At 46.2% G+C, this 14,818-nt stretch overlaps 1 pseudogene; it reads right to left on the bottom strand.

The window, feature by feature from the left end:
* Positions 1 to 6,230, bottom strand: part of LOC125518670 — an 80,326-nt pseudogene extending 74,096 nt beyond the window's left edge.
* Positions 6,231 to 14,818: the final 8,588 nt, after the last annotated feature.

Here is a 14,818-nt window from a genome sequence, read left to right on the forward strand (position 1 = left end):
ACGGGCACGGGGCAGCGCGGGCGCATGGTGAGCGCGGCCGGTGCGGGCACGTGCGGGGGAGAGAGGAGGAGGGGGCCTCACGGGGGAATCGGGGGGGGGGGGGCAGCGGGGCGTGAGGAGGAGGATGGAGACGACGCGGCGGAGCGGGAGGCAGGCCGGCGAGGGGGTCTGAGCGGCGGCGGCGGTCTCCTCCCTTGATCCCGATCCAGTCGGGGGAGAGGGGGGAGATATTTTTGCGGGAGGGGGGGAGTGGGGGTGTGTCGGTCGGGGTCTAGGTAGTGGGTGGGGGGTTATGGAGGGGAGTGGCCGGTTGGGCCAGCCTGGTTGGCCCTTTGCCCAGTTGGGCTGGCCAGCTGGGCCACAAATGGCCGGGGGGGCTTTGTTCCCCTTTTCTTTTTTTGTTTTAGTTTTAGTTTTTCTTTTTATTTATTTTCTTTTCTGTTTTAATTCATTTTAAAATACTTAGGCACTTTATAAAAATGTGTTTATTACACCATAATTACATATGCAAATTATTGCACCGCTCGAACATTTTTGTTTTAACTTTTGAAAACTTTTATTATTTAACTTTATTTTAAATTTGAATTTGAATCGGTTTTGAACTAACCCGAGATTAACTACAATGAGAGAGGTGACGTGGCATCGTTAAGTGGGACTACTGTAGCATGATTATCCAGGCGTTACAATTACAATGTCTAGTAAGTTCTTGATCTTTAAAGGTGCTCTGCATTTATGTTTTGCAGTCTCAGAAAGGGCTAGCGAGATACCATCTTATTATACCATATTATGATTGTTTTGAGAAAGTGTTGTCATCCGAGATTTATTATTATTGCTCGCTAGTTGATTATGCCATTGATATGAGTAAACATGAGACCTAAGCGTTATTGTGAATATGGTTAGTTCATAATCTTTGCTGAAAACTTGAATGCTGGCTTTACATATTTACGACAACAGGAGCAAACATAGTTTGTAAAAGTTTTTCTTTATCACTTTCAGTTTGTCAACTGAATTGTTTGAGGACAAGCAAAGGTTTAAGCTTGGGAGAGTTGATACGTCTCCGTCGTATCTACTTTTCCAAACACGTTTGCCCTTGTTTTGGACTCTAACTTGCATGATTTGAATGGAACTAACCCGGAGTGACGCTGTTTTCAGCAGAATTGCCATGGTGTTATTTATGTCAGAAACAAAATTTCTCGGAATGACCTGAAACTTCACGGAACGTCTTTTTGGAAATAATAAAAAGTCCTTGCAAAAGATGAAGACCAGGGGGCCCACACCCTAGCCACGAGGATGGGGGCGCGCCTGCCCCTTGGACGCGCCCCCTACCTCATGGGCCCCCTGGAGCTCCTCCGACCTCAACTCCAACTCTATATATTTGCTTTCGGGGAGAAAAAAATTAGAGAGAAGGATTCATCACGTTTTATGATACGGAGCCGCCGCCAAGACCTAAAACCTCTCGGGAGGGCTGATCTGGAGTCCGTTCGGGGCTCCGGAGAGGGGAATCCGTCGCCATCGTCATCATCAACCTTCCTCCATCACCAATTTCGTGATGCTCACCGCCGTGCGTGAGTAATTCCACCGTAGGCTTGCTGGACGGTGATGGCTTGGATGAGATTTATCATGTAATCGAGTTAGTTTTGTTAGGGTTTGATCCCTAGTATCCATTATGTTCTGAGATTGATGTTGCTATGACTTTGCTATGCTTAATGCTTGTCACTAGGGCCCGAGTGCCATGATTTCAGATCTGAACCTATTATGTTTTCATCAATATATGAGAGTTCTTGATCCTATCTTGCGAGTCTATAGTCACCTACTATGTGTTATGATCCGGCAACCCCGAAGTGACAATAATCGGGACCACTCTCGGTGATGAACGTAGTTTGAGGAGTTCATGTATTCACTATGTGTTAATACTTTGGTCTGGTACTTTATTAAAAGGAGGCCTTAATATCCCTTAGTTTCCATTAGGACCCCGCTGCCACGGGAGGGTAGGACAAAAGATGTCGTGCAAGTTCTTTTCCATAAGCACATATGACTATATTCGGAATACATGCCTACATTACATTGATGAATTGGAGCTAGTTCTGTGTCACCCTATGTTATGACTGTTACATGATGAACCGCATGTGACATGATGAACCCTATGTTATGACTGTTCCCATATATTGTTCTTTGCTTATTTACTTTTCCGTTGCTATTGTTACAACCACTAAAAAATACCAAAAACATTACGTTTGCTATCATTACCTTTTACTATCGTTACTACTACTATCATATTACTTTGCTACTAAACACTTTACTGCAGATATTAAGTTTCCACGTGTGGTTGAATTGACAACTCAGCTACTAATACGTGAGAATATTCTTTAGCTCCCCTTGTGTCGAATCAATAAATTTGGGTTGAATACTCTACCCTCGAAAACTGTTGTGATCCTCTATACTTGTGGGTTATCACAGCCACCTCGTCGATGTCGCATCGGCACCCCCTGGAGGACCACCTCATCGGACTACCTCCCCGTCTCCGACGCCGTCGTCCTCGTCGTCCTCCCCATGCCCCACTACCCCGTTCCCTGCGACCCGCCATGAGCTCCCTTCCTTTTCCTCTGTTGTCGGCGCCGTCCACAACACACACGCGCACACCACCCCATACACGCGCCGAGCTGCGCCCCCTGCACGTGCCTATGCGTGCACACCCGCAACCGCCCGTAGCCTTGTCCCCTGTTGCTAGTCCGTCATTGCCGCTCACCACACCCCGGCCCCTTCTCCCTCCCCGTGGCGCCGTCCACCACTGGCCCGTGCCCTACCTCGCCCTCACGCGCGCGCTTGGGATGGCCCCTGTCACCGGAGCCCCTGGCTAGCTTGCCGGCCCGACCGTGCCGCCACTGCTGCTGCTGCCGGCTGCTGCAACCGCCGCGTGCCCGCCGCCACCGCGCTGGCCACTTCCACCGCGCCCGCTCGTCGCCGGCCCCGCTCTTGGCCTTCTTGCTGCACGCCCTGGCGACGCCCGCCGTTGCCTACGACCGTGGCCATGACCACCGGCGCCCCACTGCTCCCGTGGCTCGCCGTGCCTCGTGCCTCTACCGGCCACGCCGCGCCTCGCCGGCCCCTCCTTGCTCACCGCCGTTCGCCGAGCCCCCCTCCTGCCCCCGCTGCCGATGGCCCCGGCCTCGCATCGCTAACGGGCGGGCTGTGGCTATGCCCGCATGCCCGTCCCCAGCGCCCGCTAGGCCCCCTCTAGGCCACTGCCGAACGGGACCCACTGCCGAGGACATTTAAAAAAAGAATTAATTAAAAATCGATTAATTAACTTAATTAATCATGTTTAATTAACCTAATCAATTACCTAACCTAACTAATCTATTAATTAAACTAGTTAAATTGGTTAATTAGTTAGCAGTGTATGACATGCAGGACCCACACGTTAGTTTGACCGGTCAACGGTCATAGTTGACTGCTGACATCATGCTGACGTCATGATGACGCCAACAAACACTATTCTGGATAATATTTATTTAAAATAATTAAATAAATCCTCAAAATGATTTAAATCTTTTAAAATTAATATAAAATAAACCGTAGCTCGGATGGAAAAACTTTGTACATGAAACTTGCTCAGAATGAAGAGACGAATCCGGATTCATAGCCCGTTCGTCCGCCACACATCCCTAGCATAGCAAACACGCAACTTCCCCCCTCCGATTCATTTGTCCAAAAACGCGAAACACCGGGGATACTTTCCCGGATGTTTTCCCCCTTCGTCGGTATCACCTCCTACTGCGTTAGGGCACACCTAGCACCGTTACTTGTCATGTCATGCATCGATATGCATCTGTTTGCATTGTATTCATTGTTTCTTCCCCCTCTTCTCTCCGGTAGACTACGAGACTGACGCCACTGCTGGTGCCCCGGTCGACTACGTTGTTGACGACCCCTACTTGCCAGAGCAACCAGGCAAGCCCCCCCCCTTGATCACCAGATATCGACTATTCTTCTCTTTACTGCTTGCATTAGAGTAGTGTAGCATGTTACTGCTTTTGGTTAATCCTATTCTGTTGCATAGCCTGTCATTGTTGCTACAGTCGTTGATACCTTACCTGCAATCCTAAATGCCTAGTATAGGATGCTAGTTTATCATCAGTGACCCTACATTCTTGTCCGTCTTCCATGATATACTATCGGGTCGTGACCACTAGGGAGGTGATCACGGGTATATATTATATATTTTATACATGATACATGTGATGACTAAATACGGGTCGGCTCGTAGAGTACCCGCGAGTGATTCACAGATTGGGGGCTGAAAGGCCCTTTGTCCCGACGGTCCTCTGGGTGGATCTTTGTGGCGGAGCGACAAGGCAGGTTGAGACCACCTAGGAGAGAGGTGGCCTGGCCCTGGTCGGCGTCTGCGGTTACTTCTAAATAACACGCTTAACGAGATCTTGGTATTTGATCTGAGTCTGGCCACTGGCCTATACGCACTAACCAACCACGCGGGAACGGTTATGGGCACTCGACGTCGTGGTATCAGCTGAAGCCTTCGTGACGTCAGCGACTGAGCGGCGTGCTCCGGGTTGGACCGCGTAACGCAACTTCCTTGGAAATGGAGGTTGCTAGGTCTGCTCACCGGCCGCCCTCGCAACGTGCAGGTGTGCAATGGGCGATGGGCCCAGACCCCTGCGCCATAGGATTTAGACCGGCGTGCCGACCTCTCTGTTGTGCCTAGGTAGGGCTGCGACATGTTGATCTTCTAAGGCCGGGCATGACCCAGAAAAGTGTGTCCGGACAAAGGGGATCAAGCGTGTTGGGAAATGTGGTGCACCCTTGCAGGGAAGTTAATCTATTCGAATAGCCGTGATCTTCGGTAACAAGACGACTTGGAGTTGTACCTTGACCTTATGACAACTAGAACCGGATACTTAATAAAACACATCCTTCCAAGTGCCAGATACAACCGGTGATAGCTCTCTCACAGGGCGACGAGGGGAGGATCATCGGTTAGGATTATGCTATGCGATGTTACTTGGTGAACTTACCATCTACTCTCTTCTACATGCTGCAAGATGGAGGTTGCTAGAAGCGTAGTCTTCGACAGGACTAGCTATCCCCCTCTTATTCCGGCATTCTGCAGTTCAGTCCACATATGCAGTGTAGCTCCTTGCTTGCGAGTAATTTGGATGAGTACTCGCGGTTGCTTTTCTCCCCCTTTTCCCCTTTCTATACCCGGTTGTTGTGCCCAGACTTTGGAGTCCAAGAGCCAGACGCCACCGTCGACGATGACTCCTACTACTCTGGAGGTGCCTACTACTACATGCAAGCCGCTGACGACAACCAGGAGTAGTTTAGGAGGATCCCAAGCAGGAGGTTTGCGCCTCTTTCAATATGTATCCCAGTTTGTGCCAGCCATCTTATGGCAACTTGTTTACCTATGTATGTACTCAGATATTGTTGCTTCCGCTGACTCGTCTATGACTGAGCTCTTGTATTCGAGCCCTCGAGGCCCCTGACTTGTAATATGATGCTTGTATGACTTATTTTATTTGTAGAGTTGTGTTGTGATATCTTCCCGTGAGTCCCTAATCTTGATAGTACACGTTTGCGTGTATGATTAGTGTACGATTGAATGGGGGGCGCCACAGCTTGACTACGGGATCACTGTGAACAATCCCCCACCCCACATTTAAGTCAGACTCGCTGTTGAACTAAAGTAATTGTGCTAGGCTATGCCGAAGATGATGAACTTTTACTAAGCACAAGGAAACAAAGAGATAAGTAACAAATCTTCAACTAATCACCAACTTCATGAATTTGAATTCGCCTTCCCCAACGCCACCTAATAATTCACTAGAAGATAATTGATAGAATGCTTTTGTTTGGAAATTGAAAAGATGTAGGAATAAAACCTAAATCCCAACTTCGACATAAATCCTGCAAAAGGGGGACTAAAATTTCGCACCACCGGCAACACAAAGTTGAGCAAAGGAAATGAAAATAAACTAAAATCTACGACAATTCAACAACATCGTGGGGCACTGCGTACTCGCTCCACAAATTGCGACCGACCAGGAAGCGAAGGAGGGTAACGACGGAAGGGATGCGGGACACCCACCATTCCTGAGCCCGATGCTGGACTCCTCGGTGTTGATGGTGTACAGGACGCCCTCGTACCGGATCTTGCTCTTCGACATGAGGCTTATCACGCTCCCAATGTACATCTCCGAAGCTGCCGCCATCGCCGCCGGCCTCGCCTAGGGATCCAATCCCCCACTCTGAGTTCGCTATGTTTTTCCACGTTATTTTTTCCGGTTATTCCCCCTCTTCTTTTTTAAAGCCTTAGCTAATCGCTCTCCCCTCGTCTCTTTCATGGAAGATTATGCTACCTGTTGGCTGTCCACTACAGGTAGGGCCTACTGATGATTACGATTCTTGGGCCCATATGGCAGTGACAAGTGTTTAGCACGGACGGTCCATGTACGATAGATCCAATGGATAGGTAGTGGCAGCATAATGGCAGATTCATGTGGCATGAGGAGCGTGGACTCACTAAATCTGACACCACGGGCCCGCAATCTAGTTTTTTTAGAAGGGCCCGCAATCTAGTGGAGTCCTGTAGCAGGCAGAATGTCTAATGCTCCCAATCTTGGGAACTTTGAATATTAGGAATTTTGTATGAATTATATATGATAGGATTCTTGCAAGAAGTTTTTTTATTTAAGGTCTTCTTTTGTTCATAGGGTAGGAAATAGCATGGCAATAAAAAAGTTGTAGGAACTGAAGCTGCACGTATCTTAGTTTTTCATACGATAGGATTTTTTTCATTAATATATTGGATCTGAGCTAAAAATTTCTTAAATATGAAGGAGAGAAACCAATCCTACATGAAAATAGGAATTGATTTCTACAAATCAAATGGCTCTAAAATAAAAAAAATTCTATAGGAATTATATAGGTTTGTGGGTTCCTGTCGTAGGATTGATTCCTATCTTTCGCATTTCAAAGGAAGAAAAAAAGGGTAAGATCTAATGGAAACTTTTCTTACCCTATGAATGAAATGACATCGTTTTCCCTGTAGGAATCAAGATACATGCCATTTTATTTTCTATAATTTATTTATTCCATTCCTATCATATGAACCAAAGGAGGCGAACCAATCTGTGGTTGAGATGGTTAGGCGGACAGTGGTATCCCCAACCCACCAGGGTGCAAATCCTGGTGCTCGCATTATTTCTGAATTTATTTCAGGATTTCCGGCGATGCGCTTTCAGCGGGAGGAGACGTTCCCGTCGACGACGAGGCGTCTACGGTGACTTCGTAAATCTCAAGATGATATGCCGGCTCAGTCTCTCGGAGGTGCTCATAGGGGTAGGGTGTGCGTGTATGCGTTTATAGCGGTGAGTGTATGCGCGTGTATATGAGCGTTTGTGTCTGTACTGATGCTCAAAAAAAATATGAACCAAAGGAGGCCTTGGTACTCTCATGTATAAAAAGGTTGATTTTTATGTTTCAAAAAATTCAAAGAAAGTGTGAATGTTCATGAGACATGTGTTTATGCCCGTAATTTTTGCAATCCAATCAAAATACACATTGACAAATTAAAAAGAAATAGGACAATTAGTGTCACCAAAAGACAAGCAAAAAACCACATTTAGATGCCTTTTTTTTGTTTCTCTATATGTTTCGAGGGTAGATTTAAAAAAAATAGTGATTGTAGGCACATGTCTTATGAACATTCTTAAAAGTCTTAGAACTTTCTGAAATATTGAATATATTTTTTAAAACATGGGAGCATGGGAACATCCAAGGTTGGGAGTACTAGATACTTCTTGTCATGTAGCACTAAGTTTCATCTGGTATTGGAGTATTGGACATGTGTACGCTTTAATAGTAAGTCCGGCTAGACATGCTAAAATCTGGATGACCAAATTATCATCGACTACTCGCTCACTAAATTCTACCCATCAAATTCTTAGTGTACTTCCACCCATTCGATCAAAACCCACTCACCTACTGGCCGACTGCCTCTCCACAATCTTGCATGTAGCACATCCAGCACAGGTCCGTCCGCACGTGATAGTGTGGTGCCGCTTCTGGCGGCGACTGCACAATGTTCCTATGAGGCAAGCGTGCCAATGCTAGAGTCCAAATCAACAATACTGTGCACGCTTCTTCAATATAGAAGTTGTGCTGCATAATCCCCCGATGCTCTCATCGGTTCAACCCCCTTCAATCTATGCAGGAGAACCCGATTGCTGAGTTCAGAGGGGAGCTTATGGTCGAATGTTCATGTGAGTATTGAGCCTAATCATGACATGTTGCGGATATCGATTATTATTAGCGTCTCGGTCGGCTAGGGATTGGGGATTAATCAAAAATTAGACGATTAATCGATTTTATGACCACTTGACCATTAATCGGCCATTTTTTACAAATCCCTGGTTTTCAGCACTAAAATATGCTATATCCAACACAAAATAATATTGGACAGAAGTGTTACCTTGATTTTTTGCCTTTGAATCCTTGTCCAATGACAAACAAAATAGGATAGTTGTACATATTACATAACAAGGCACACAAAACACAAATAAACATATTTCTTACACACATAGTGCTATGAATAGGTCTGATTTATCGATAGATTCCCGATAAATCGCTTATCAGAGCAATAAATTGGCCCAAATGATAAACGGTGATGATATGGCATAATCTTTTCGTTCACCCACCGAGTACTGATAAATCGCTGCATTGACCGATTTTTTTTTGAACATTATTCATGAGAGAACCAAAGCCGGAATCCTTTTGTCTTTGCTAAAGAACATGCTAGTAAAACATTCGTTGCTCCTAGATTGGATGTAACACCCCGAGAATCTTGCTACAGTAATCCCCCCTAATGGTGGCCATATCATCATGATTACTATGCAACTTGCCACTTGTCCAAAAATCAAAGTCAAATTCAAATTTAAATTGCAAGTCAAATGTTTATTTCTCCAAAGTATAAAACTAAAATGTTCAAAATTTAGTATAAATTCCCCTGATCTTTTAACATGTTGAACCAACATCATTTTACTCACCAATTAATCCCTAGTAAAATATAAAGTGGTTCAGAAACAACAAAAATACCCTTTTCAAAATAAACGAATGTTTATGTATTTTCCATTTGACTTGAAACATTGCGGGCCTCTCCAAAATAATGACTAATATTTATGTAGCAAGTTTCTTAATCGACTAAATTTATTTGGTATGAATTCTAAATGCAAAACACTGGAGAAAATGTAAAGGGGATAGAAATGAGCACTGTTCACTTATAGCCCAATGCTACAGTCTAAAGTCCAGCCCACCTAAGGCCTTCTCCTATCTCTCAACAGGGAGGAGGCAGGGACATGTGCGTGGTGCACATCCATGGCCACCACGGCTAGATAGCCGCCACGCACATCACAGTACCCCCAGCCCTTTAAGAACGTCCCTTGGGAACCCTAGATCGAGCGCATCTGATCCCCTCTCTTTCCCCATCGTGCCCCCTCTCCTTCCGCTTGAAAACGAGCTCGCGAGATCGCGTTGTGACCGTGTGTGTCGTCGCCGTTGCCGTGGCCTGCGTACTCCCCGGCGTTGGAGGAGTTGTCCAGGCGGACCCCCGTGGACCACCGCGTCTTCTTCGAGTCACCGTTCGTCGGGAGCAGCACCACAACGACGGCATCGACCGGCTCCACCAACCTCGACCGCCGCCATCTCGCCATCGTACCGCGAGCTCCGGCCGTCCCCAACCCCCTCGAGCTCATCCACGACCTTCTCGTAGTGAGCCCTCCTCCGGTTCCCCTGCTCCTCCTCCCGTTTTCCTCTTGACATAGGCCGCCGGACCTATGCCCGGTCTGCGTCTCTTGCGCCCCTGTCCGCTCCGTCCTGCGCCCGCCTTCGCCCGCAGCCGCCGACCCGATCGCGCGCCTGCCTGCTCCGGCCGATGTCCGGCTGCACCCCGCGCTGCTGCCGCTGTCTGCGGCTTTCCTCACCCGTGCTCCTCACCTCCCGCTCGCCGCTCGCAGCCTTCTACCGCTTGCCCTGCTGCTGCTCGCCGCCACCGCTTGCCCTGCTGCTGCTCGCCGCCGAGGATGCTCCGCCGGCTGCACCCTCGCCCCGCTATGTGTCTCGTTGCTACACCCCCCCCCCCCCCCCCCCCCCCCACACACACACACACACCCTGTGGCCCGGCTGCGCCCAGGCACGCGCCCGCCAAGCCTTGCCTCGCGCCGGCCCTCGCCCCGCACTCCTGCAACCGCCTCCCCTCCAGTTCACCGTGCCCCCACAGCCCTCCATCGCTTGCTCGCCCTACTGTGCTCGCGGCCGTGCCCGCCACCGGCTGCCGGTGCCACGCCCGCCGGAGTCCCGGCCGGTCGGCCTTGCCGCGCCCGTGGCTTCGACCAGAGGTCGCGCGCATGCGGCCCAGCGTGGCTAGCCGGCTACTGCAGCCGCCCCTGGGCCACTGTCAGCGGGCCCTGCCCTTGTTAATTAGGGGCTAACCCACTGTCAAACTAACCCCCCCTCTAATTACCCTTTTGTATCAATGACAGTTGGAGCCCACTACTTTAAAAATAATGATAAACTAGTGTTAAAATTCCACATGTGGGTCCCCTTGACCTTGTTGACCAGTCAATGTTGACTGGTCAACTGCTATTGACCTAGCTGACTCAGCACTACTTGGACCACTAGTCATACACTATGGCTAGACACACATAGGGTAACAAATGTATTTCTGTAATAAAATTTGAGTTAAACAATTTAGAAAAATGGTTAAAACTTTAGAAATTCCTAGAAAATAAACCGTAGCTCTGATGAAAATGTTTTTTATATGAAAGTTGCTCAGAAAAATCCAACGAATCCGAATACCCGGTCCGTTTACCTGTTAGATGCCTCTAACTATCTGAACATGGAACATTCCCCCTCTGGTCATCTGTCTGACACGGTCCGAAACCGGGAATACATTCCCGGTTGAATTCCCCCTTCATCTATTTCGTGCAGCACTACGTTAGGTCGACCCTAGTTCTGCATATCGTCTTTTCATGCTTAGTGTTGCATCTGTTTGCTTAAATTTACTGTCCCCCCCCCCTCTTCTCTCCGATAGACCCCGAGGCCGATGATGCCCCCGTGATCGACTACGTCGACTACGACACTTCTTCCTTTTCGACAGAGCTTCCAGGCAAGCAACCCCCCCCCCCTTGAGCATTCCGATATCACCCATTCCCTTCTCTATTGTGCTTGCATTAGACTCTGCTGCTACTACTGTTATCCTATTTCTGCTACATAGCCTGTTTATTGTAACCTGCTGTTGTTACCTACCTGCTTATCCTAAATTGTTTAGTATAGGCTGGGTAGAGACCCATCAGAGGCCCCCACTTTGTGCCGACTGCCCCACTGGATTATCAGAAGACCCGAGCAACGGGATCCAAGACCAGGCCCCCGCACTGCACATCACTTTCCCCTTAGTTGCTCGACACTACTGGGTTACTATCGAGTGCCGAGGGTGATACCTCATCGGCACTTCTGATGCTAACCTTGTAGGTTAGTTCATCGGTTATGGCCATCGAGGGTGATTCGTCCTTCTCCACTCCCGATAACGTCACTTTCGTGCAACTCCTCAAGAGTGGACCTCGAGGGTGATTCCTCCTTCATTCACCTTGACGATAACATCAGGTGGAATTTCATCGAGGGTGGTTCCTCAGGGTTCCCCTTGGTTTTAGACACACGGTTACTATGGTTACTATGACTTTACACTGAACCATGTGATACGTCTACAACGTATCTATAATTTTTGATTGCTCCATTCTATATTATCTACTGCTTTGGATGTTTATGGGCTTTATTATACACTTTTATATCATTTTTGGGACTAACCTATTAACCCAGAGCCCAGTGCCAGTTTCTGTTTTTACCTTGTTTTAGAATATCACAGAAAAGGAAAATCAAACGGAGTCCAATTGACCTGAGACTTCACGGAACCTATTTTTGGATCAGAAGAAGCCCAGAAGACTTGGAGTGCACGTCAGGGGACCTTCGAGGAGGCCACGAGGTAGGGGGCGCGCCCACCCCCCTAGGGCGCACCCTCCACCCTCGTGGGCCCCTCGTGCCCCCCCTGACGTACTTCTTCCGCCTATATATCTCCATATACCGTAAAAACATCGGGGAGCACAATAGATCGGGAGTTCCGCTGCCAGAAGCCTCCGTAGCCACCGAAAGCCAATCTAGACCCGTTCCGGCACCCTGCCGGAGGGGGAATCCCTCTCCGGTGGCCATCTTCATCATCCCGGTGCTCTCCATGATGAGGAGGGAGTAGTTCTCCCTCGGGGCTGAGGGTATGTACCAGTAGCTATGTGTTTGATCTCTCTCTCTCGTGTTCTTGATTTGGCACGATCTTGATGTATCGCGAGCTTTACTATTATAGTTGGATCTTATGTTTCTCTTCCCCCTCTACTCTCTTGTAATGAATTGAGTTTCCCCTTTGAAGTTATCTTATCGAATTGAGTCTTTAAAGATTTGAGAACACTTGATGTATGTCTTGCCGTGCATATCTGTGGTGACAATGGGATACCACGTGATTCACTTGATGTATGTTTTGGTGATCAACTTGCGGGTTCTGCCCATGAACCTATGCATAAGGGTTGGCACACGTTTTCGTCGTGATTCTCCGGTAGAAACTTTGGGGCACTCTTTGAGATTCTATGTGTTGGTTGAATAGATGAATCTGAGATTGTGTGACACATATCGTATAATAATACCCACGGATACTTGAGGTGACATTGGAGTATCTAGGTGACATTAGGGTTTTGATTGATTTGTGTCTTAAGGTGTTATTCTAGTACGAACTCTAGGGCTGTTTGTGATGCTTATAGGAATAGCCCAACGGATTGATTGGAAAGAATAACTTTGAGGTGGTTTCGTACCCTACCATAATCTCTTCATTTGTTCTCCGCTATTAGTGACTTTGGAGCGACTCTTTGTTGCATGTTGAGGGATAGTTATATGATCCAATTATGTTATTTTTGTTGAGGGAACTTGCACTAGCGAAAGTATGAACCCTAGGCCTTATTTCCTATCATTGCAATGCCGTTTGTGCTCACTTGTATCATTAGTTACCTTGCTGTTTTTATATTTTCAGATTACAAAAACCTTTATATACTATCCATATACCAATTGTATCACCATCTCTTCGCCGAACTAGTGCACCTATACAATTTACCATTGTATCGGGTGTGTTGGGGACACAAGAGACTCTTTGTTATTTGGTTGCAGGCTTGCTTGAGAGAGACCATCTTCGTCCTACGCCTCCTACGGATTGATAAACCTTAGGTCATCCACTTGAGGGGAATTTGCTACTGTCCTACAAACCTCTACACTTGGAGACCCAACAACGTCTACAAGAAGAAGTTTGTGTAGTAGACATCAAGCTCTTTTCTGGCGCCGTTGCCGGGGAGGTTGGCGCTTGAAGGTATATCTTTAGATCTTGCAATCAAGTCTTTTAGTTTCTTATTTTATCACTAGTTTAGTTTATAAAAGAAAACTATAAAAAATGGAATTGAGTTTGTCTCATACGCTTCACCTTTTAATATCTTTCGTAAGTATGGTGGAAAGGAAAATTGTGCTCAAGTGCTAGAAGAAGAAATCTATAAAATGTGTGGCACTAAATCTTTGAATGATGAGCATGATTGCAATGTTGTTAGTACGAATTCTTTGAATATCCATGATACTAATGATGATTGCACTAGTTATGTTGTCTCCTATAAACATGTCAATTTTTGTGGAGTACATTGGGTTTGTACAAACACACCAAATAGGGAAGATAGATATTGCAAGAGGCATAAGTACTTAGAAACTAAATTGTTGCAAGAAAGGCTAGATGATTGTGCTGAAAATTTAAATTTTCTTGGCCGTACTTGTGGACTTTGCAATGAACAGAGTCATTTAGCTATCCGATGCAAATTGTTTCATGATCGTATCGTGTCCAAAAATTGTGATGACTTGATTTCCCTTGCACATCATAATGAACTTAGTTTGCTCTTAATATTCAAAAAAAACTTAGTTTGCTCTTGGGTTATGAAGAAATGAAACGTATAACTAAGGATATTCCAAAATTTTCCCTTGATAGAGTTCTTCATTTTGATTTAGAGGAGATTTATATGTATTGTGCGGTGAATTGTATTGAAAATCCTTATATTGCCAATTACATAAAGAAAAGAAAACAAATAGAAGATGAAGAGAATACTAATGAAAGGGAAGAGGCTTCCCAATACCCTCCTATTATTTCTTATGATGAATCAGGTAATGAGGAGGAGCCTCCTATTCAACCAATCTCATTAATAAGGAGCTCCAAGAAGAGGATTGAACCCACACATGATGTGGTGAAGAAGAAAAAAAGAAAAAGGAAGAGAGGTAAGAAGATATCTCTCCCAAATAATGTTGCTACTGTTACTATTGTGCCTCATGAAAATATAATTGTGGAAGATAATGATACTTCTTATGATCTTGAAAATCTTTTTTGCACTTGCTTGGAAGAATATGATAATTGCTATACTATTGGTGCTATCCATACTATTAATTATGAGAGTGATTATGCTTATGATATGAAAAGGCCCAAGCTTGGGGATGTTATGTTTGATGAAGATGATGTTTTTGAGAATATATTTGCTGAAATTAATGTTTGTCCTAAGCTTGGGGAAGCTATTTTAATGAAGATGATATTTTTAGTCTCCCAAGTTTTGATATGCAAATTTATAATGATGATAGCATGCCTCCTACCTATGATGATTATTGTGATGATACTTATGCTATAAAAAGTAGT

The sequence above is a fragment of the Triticum urartu genome, chromosome 7 (genome assembly GCF_003073215.2).
Source record: "Triticum urartu cultivar G1812 chromosome 7, Tu2.1, whole genome shotgun sequence".
NCBI lineage: Eukaryota > Viridiplantae > Streptophyta > Magnoliopsida > Poales > Poaceae > Triticum > Triticum urartu.